Genomic DNA, 7,691 nt, shown 5'->3' on the forward strand with positions numbered 1-7,691 from the left:
TGGTGGCTCTTAGATGTTCATCTCAACAAAGAATTTTGGATACCTGTGTTTTGTATGGAGAGTGGTTGGCTGAGGCCTATGGATTTGTTTGGATTGCCCTCTTCAATTCTTATCCATATGGAAAGGGTGTTTTGCTCTTGTTGTTGTTGTTTTGGTTGGTTGTTTCTTGTTTATTTGTTTGTTTGTTCTAACCTTATATTCTTTTTCCAACAAAGATCTTACTTTTTGTCTTCGTTTGATTTCACGTTGAAGTTAATTATACAGCAAAAAGAGACATACCTTCTCACACGTGAGCTGCTGTTTCAAGGTGAGTGTTTGTTATGTGGCTCTTGCTCTTCAGCATTGTTTTGGAGACCTCACTCCATCTCCATGGATGAATTAACATCCTTGCACTAGCAAATACGAGATCCAGACCTGTGGCTGGGTTAATCTAACATGAGACAGACCTCAGAAGTGTCAGGAAAATCATTACCATTCTTTTCCATGAGGATTAGCTTAAATATGAAGAGGCTTGATTCCCCTTCCCCTACCAAACATTAAGATCTGGATCAATTTGTCTTGTTTGCAAACTATACCCTTGGTGCTGATTTACTACATGGAAACATCTGCTGTAGTCCCCATCTCTGGGGTCCCTGCTGAGGCACAGAAAACACAAATGAGAGTGTAGCTATGAAACCTGCTGGTGGTTGAACCTAAGCCACCAGCTAAGTAATGATTTTGAAGGAAGACACAAGTCCATTGGTGACACTGAGAAAGGTCAAGAGCTGGTCTTGGCCAGTGATGTCCAATACAACGTCACTGAACCTCCTGCTTGGAGGTTCAATAACTGCTGACAGGGTCCTTGGCAGGAGGACTATGTAGGGAGAAAATTTTTAGGATTTGTAGGAGCTTAAATGTGGGAAACAGAGAAGGTTGTGGGGATCAGGAGAGGACATTAAAGTAAGATGTACATTTTTTAAATCTGCATAGCTTCCTTCAGTTTCTGTTTTGTTAAAAGTTAAAGCCACGTTAGGTTTTGGACCTCCTGAACCTATATATGCGTTAATACAGAAGCTGTTATTTTACATACCATGGCTATGATCAGAACTGCTGTAATAAAACAGAGCATTTAATATTTCCTTTCAATGAAACTGGAAATGAGGCCCCATGCCCTGTCCTCCAACTGACTAGATATATCACACTGGTTTTAAGCTCTATTCTGTAAATCAGCATTCAAATTCATGCAATCTGCCAAGCAGGTAATGAATACCAAGGAGGTTTCCAGGAAAACTATGGCAAGTGGAATTTTTTAGCTACTATAATTGATACGGCTTGTCTTAAGAAATAATAAACATCATGTTTTTAGGGAGCAGAAGCCTGAGGACATGAATGCCCTTTGGAAGAGGACCCTGCAGGGGACAGCAAGAGAGCATCAAGCTAAAACGTATGATGTCCTGCCTTTTTTGTCATTAAGTGGTCAGTATGTTGCCCAGCACAAATGTACACAGACAATACCATTGCTGAATAGATGTCTCCCAAGAGCTAGAAAGACCTTACCAAGCGCCTGAGCCCAGCATGTGATGATGCCTGCCTTAGCTGTTCAGTTTGTTAGCCCACTGCTGGAATAACTGACAGCAAATGAACACTGTGGTGTTTTCTGCTGATGATTCCTGACAAGGTGAGAGAGAAGATGCTCTCCCTTCCCAGGAACACTGCTACTTATCCAAGCTTCAAACTCAGGGCTTGGGGCTTGATGTACTCTTTGTCTGATGAAAGCATTTTGTCTGAGAGGTAGTTTAGGACGCTCAAGGCATAGAAACAGGCTATTACAGTTTTCATTTGCACAGTAGTTATCCACCCGTTGTTGCTCATAGATCTTTCTCTGTGGCCAGATCTTGAATGTGCCTCACGCACAAGGTCTTACAAGCTCTCCAGCATGCTATAGCAAAATGTCATTTTGGGGGTGATTTCACTTGCTGGGTCTGCAGCAGTTACACTGTGGGAGTGCATTGAAATTTGTCCTAAAAAGCCCTGGCTGCTGCCTGAATTTATAGTGTGAACAGGAATTGCCACCACCATCAAACATAAGAAGGGTAGGTGCAGTTTGGTAAAGGTAGGCCACAGCTCTGCCAGCTGGGGCTTCCTTCCAGCAGGACACAGTCAGATGCAGTTCCCACCACACTGGCTTTGCCTGTGCAGCTTTTCAGGCTCTGCCTCTGGATTTTGCCAGCCTTCAAGCAGCCCTCAGGCAGGATCTGGGAGAAAGGGGGTCGTAGGTGTCTGACCTGTGCCTGGGAGCAGCACCTGGGGCTGTTCATCACAACCAGTGGCTGCCTGTTCTGCTGAGGACGGCGTTTGAGGGCAAAGGTGTCCGTTCTGTCCTGGAGTTTCTGGAGTTATATCCTATCAACAGGCACAAAGAGCAGCAGTTATTGAGGAGTCTGGGTCAGAGCCTCCTAAAAGAGTTTGATAAGGAACGAGAGAGTGCAGTCAGACGCCTTCAGCTGCCAGACATTTCTCTGACAAGCAGCAAAAACAGTTTGCCTACAACATACCAGGGATGCTGCGTTTCAGCAGTTCACATTTCCTTAGAGCAAGTTGAAAGAGCAGAAAAGCTGAAAAGTGCTTGTGGTCTCAAGACCCTCAGCAGAGCTGTTTTTCTCTTGTTGGACACCCTCTTCTGCTCTCAAGAGACTCACCCTTCCACCCACACGTGCTGTCTGAGGACCTCCCTGCTAAGACCCATCTCCCCTCTCCCCCATTCAGAGAGGCTGGAAGGTGCATCAGAAAAGCCATTGGCAGGCTATTGATTTTTCCTGTCATGGGCTGTCTAAATATTGTGATCTGTGCTCCCGGCAGTGAACTAAAATAATGTAACCTGCTTTATCTTCCATGCCTTTACAGGCTTTGTCATCCTCTCACTGAAGTGGGTCTTTAAATAATGAATGCGCTGTCACGTCCTGTGCTTTTTTTGCTATGAAGTGTGAGAATGTAACAATATAAAACTCAGAAACATGGCTAATAAGCTTTTACTTTCATTTGATGTCACTTCCATTGGCCACGACTCTCCCAGTCTGAGCAGACACACATGCTAAATGCCACACAAATGCACTGTTGCTGCTGGGGAGTATTGGGGTGTCCTTCCCCATCATCTCTTGCAGGGAAAGCTGCTGGGAGAAGCTCTGTGCTGCTGAGGTTTGGAGTGAGCAGTAAAGGAGGGTACGGAGGTGATGTGAGAGCTGCATAATGTGCATATGTCAATTTAATTGAGAGTTGTAATGGCCGTTTTACTCGCTGGCAATTTTGTGTTACATATGCACAAGTAACGTAAGTGCTACTAATGGAGTAGCCTTTTCGGTGATGGGTTACTGCTTTCTGAAGAAGTGGCATTGCACTCAACCGAGACAAATGCACTTAGGCTCAACTATGCCTTTAAAGTGTTTCTAATTGTAAGTTTTTACACTGGGTCCAAACCACAAAATATTTGCAAGGGAAAAAAAAAAAAAAGTTTTAGAAAACTAAAAGAGGGTAGATTTAGATTAGATATTAGGAATAAATTCTTCACTGTGATGGTGGTGATGCACAGGCACAGGCTGCCCAGAGAAGCTGTGTGTGCCCCATTCCTGAAGGGGTTCAAGGCCAGGCTGGATGGGGCTTTGGGCAGCCTGGGCTGGTGGGAAGTGTCCCTGGCCATGGCAGGGGGCTGGAACCGGGTGATCTTTAAGGTCCCTTCCAACCCAAACCATTCTGTGATTCTATGAAAAATGCACACAAGCCTTCAGTACAGCTTCATACAAGAGAAGACACAGACACACCCTTTTGTCTGAGCCGTGCAGCAACTGCTAAAAACCTGCAGCTGGGAGGCAGCTTTGTCACAGGGAGAAAAGGTAGCTGAGTACTTATGTCACACATAGATAAGTAAAGGCTTGTCCTATTACCAGCTCCATCCCCTAAATCTGACATGGCCTCACACTGTCTGCAAAGCTTGGTGCCTGCACAGTGTGCACAAACAAGGCTCTCTCCACCTCGACACATAACTCTTTCCCAGCTTCTTGGTCTGCTGAAATTATGACAGCAACATCATCTTCATAGGGGAAACCACCAATTTCCCAGCTGCCAGAAATGTGCTGGACACCCCAGCCAGGCAAAGGCAATTACAGCACATTTTCCAAACGTGGACCAAACTTTTCTTCCTGACTGCATTGCCTTTGGGGAGTGTGGTGCCTGTGAGGATGAGGGAGGGCTGTGCTCAAGAGAGGTGTCAGGAGCAAGAAGGGTCATGAGCAAGCGTGGGAGAAGAAAAGGTCCTTCTTCTGCCTCTCCATGTCGTGCTTGCCATTTCAGGGGGATGCACAGTTGCTCAGTTCCTCCCCAAACTGCAGCTATACACAGATGAACTTGCGTTCTCCAGTTTCAGCGTGACTTGTGGGGCAATTCACACTTTTTTTGCCTTTTACATTTGATAATCACATTGGGACCTCTCAGTTAGAATAGATTTAAAGACACTGAGATATGAAATGCTGTCTCTGATGCCTGCAACAAAGGAAATCTTTCAAAACAGCTCTACTCATTTAAAGGTGTATCTTTGGCTACAACCTGTGATAGGTAATCTGTGGAAAATATATACTGTAGAAATGTTTATGAGCAGAGCAGTGGTTTGATCATGCTGCTACCATTTTTTTCTTTAAATTTATATTTGGCTACTGCAAATTCTTGCTATAAATTCTGGCTACAGTAATCTGCATTCTTATTAACAGCTTGGTTTAAGAAAAGAGGGAAGTGTGGGAGGTAAGGGATTAAAGAACAGTATATGCATGCTTCAGATACCTCTTCTTAGCAAAAGCTTGCTTAAATGGGAAAAAAAAAAAAAGAAAAAAAACCAAGCCCTTATATCCTCTGGGGGAGCTGGCTAGAAGCTGGGAAAAAATCGCATGCAGCTGGTGGGTGAAGAGCTGAAACATGAGGTGAAGCTGTTTGCAGTGAGCTTGGAAGGATTTAGAAAACAGTTTATGTTTTTGATAAACAGGCATGTCATTACAGGGGAAGATAATATGCCAGAAGCAAGTTAGCTCAAGAGATATCTTCTAAGCACACCCGCATAGAGGGGATGCTGCTGCCTGCAGGGAGGGGACCCCGAGGTCCCTGCCCATCCTGCGCTGCTCCCCTGCCACGCTCCTGGGGCTTCACCCAGAGATGCTCAGGCTCTGGGGCTGTACTGCTGTGGTACCCCAAACAAGGGCTGTTGCCTTGATGGAAATAAGGATTATAAAATGTAATCAGGTGTTTTCAATGGAAAATGCCTTTTTTTTAAATGCCTTTTTTTTTTTTTTTTTTTTCACCACAAGAGCCAGGAAGGCAGCTCTAGCTGTGCCCCCACTGCACATGGTGGCTGGAAGCTGGCCCTGAAGAGCTCTCAGCCTCTAATTGCTGTACCCACATTAACAGCCAGCCAGGCCCCATGCCCCAGCTGGGAGGCAGCTGCTGGTGGCAGAGGGGCACAGAAACACTTAAAGCTCCTCTGAGCCGTGCTGAATTTTGCAAAGGCTGCTCCCCAGGCTGCACCACGGAGCCTGAAGGAGCACGTTTGTTGTGCTGCAGCAGAAGGTGAGTCTTTGCAATGACAGCAGGAAGGGGTAACTACACCTGGATAGCCTCTTGATCCCTTCAGCTTTCTGTGGTCCAGCCCCTGATCCCAGATATCACCAGGCAGTATTCAGGACATCAGCATGAATCTCTGTTACCATCTGATTTGCAGCGCAGCGCCCGCAGTCACAGAGATGCGAGGCGGGTTAGGAAGGCATTCCTCGCCTCCTCTTGTTAAAGGTGGGAGCCAGGCCGCCTACGTTGGGCTTAGAGCCTGACAGCTTTGCAATCACAGATTAAAATGGGAAAGCAGAAGCTGTTTCCAGTCCTCTTACATTCCCCTCATCCTCTGGCTCCTCGATGTGGCTGCTGCCGAGCCACTGGGGAAGCAGTTAGGCACACCAGGCTAAGGGAATCCCGGTAAGAAGATCAGATCCCAGAGGATCCAGTGCTGACCCTTGGTGCTGTGCCCTTCTCCAGGACCATCTCTGAGTAGGTGAGGGTCAAGTACACACCACCAGTGAGATTAAAAAAGAAAACAATAGCCTGGGCTCATCACTGAGCCATACAGACGTGGTTTATGGAGATACAGAAGTGATAACTTCATAGCACTGTTCTGGTAGCACAGAGGAATACTAACTTTGTGCCAGAATTAGGGACTTTTATTTAAATTAAATCTTTGTCTTTGGGTATTTTATCAGCTCCTTGTAAAATTACATTGTTCGTCTGTATCTGTCTTTTAATGAAACATGCGTAAAAACCAGAGACCACACTCTGAGGCTGATGACTGCAAAATTATTATTTCAGTTCCAGGAAGAGGCTTTTGAAGATCCCATTATCTCGAGGAGTCAAGAAAGCCAGGTCTCAGGGCAGGCAGGTCCCCACTGCGATACTCGACTGGGAGCAGCTGCCTTGTTGCTCCTAGTCCATTTTCCCCCAATTTGTGTAGACCTGAGCAATCTCGTTCTTGCTGTGCTTTTCAGGAAGGCTCCCTAGCGAGAGCACTTGCGAGGTGAAAAAAAAGGCAATTTTGGCTAAAAGACTTCGAATCAGCTGCAAGTCAGGCTGCTGACATGAGTGGGAGTGGAGTGAATTCAGCGCTCAAGAAAGCAACCACCACCTCACAGGCTCTGAAAGAACAGTTCACCCGGGAAAAGAGAGTGAGTAATAATTGTGGTTATATCAGTAGCTGTCCTTGGGGAAAATGAAATATATCCCGATCAGGCTCTGTCATTGCTCCTGAATTAGCTCTTTAATTGCACTCCTTGCATTTATGCTCAGTACAGCATTGGTGCCACCCCCAGAATTTGCAGTGCAAGCTGATAGGGCCAGTTGCTCCAGTTGCTCCAGCAGGGAGCTGCACTGGGTCCTGCTTTGCTGATGCTGCCTGTGACTGGGTGTTTTGAGGTCAAGTCCTGGGGCTGCTGAGCAGGCGGGTGTGCTCCCCTGCATTTGCAGGGCACTTTGGTGCTCTGCTGCTGATATAGGGTGATGATGAGCCTAGAGAAGTGTGATTAGAGGTCTGGAATAATATAACAAAATCCATGTGGACTCTTGTTTTGGGGAGTGCCTGCTGTGGACCCCATTTGCCATAGGGATAAAGAAGCTGTGTGTTGAATGGATCACCCCATTGGGGTCTGTCGGCTACTCCCCAGGGCTGCTGTTTCTCTCCTGTGTCCCCTCTGGGATCTGGGGACAGGCAGCCAGTGACTTGTATCAAGATACCACTTACACCTTACAGCATGTGACAGTCATGTCCTCCTGTCCTGCTAACCTCGCTTGCTTGCTCAAACACCTAAAATATCTCTTTAACATCAGAAAGAATAGGTTTCAACCTCACATATGCCAACTGGACAGTCCAGACTATAGGCAGTGATCTCTTTTGTAGCTGAAAACCAAAAAGGTGAGGGCAGAAAAACCAACGAGGGGCAGGGGTGTGTGGAAGAGGGAGGAGCAGGGTGCTGGCCTGGGGCACGCGATGCCCACCGAGATCAGGGCAGCCAGCTCTGGCCCCCACTGTGCCTGTGTTACACATCACAGCACCAGCACACATGGCTCTCCAGGCAGCCCCTTAAAGGCAGCTCCTTAGCTTTAGCAGCTTAAAGAGCATTTAATTTCCTCACCCTGCT

The sequence above is a fragment of the Aythya marila genome, assembly GCF_965140915.1.
Source record: "Aythya marila genome assembly, chromosome: 1".
Lineage (NCBI taxonomy): Eukaryota > Metazoa > Chordata > Aves > Anseriformes > Anatidae > Aythya > Aythya marila.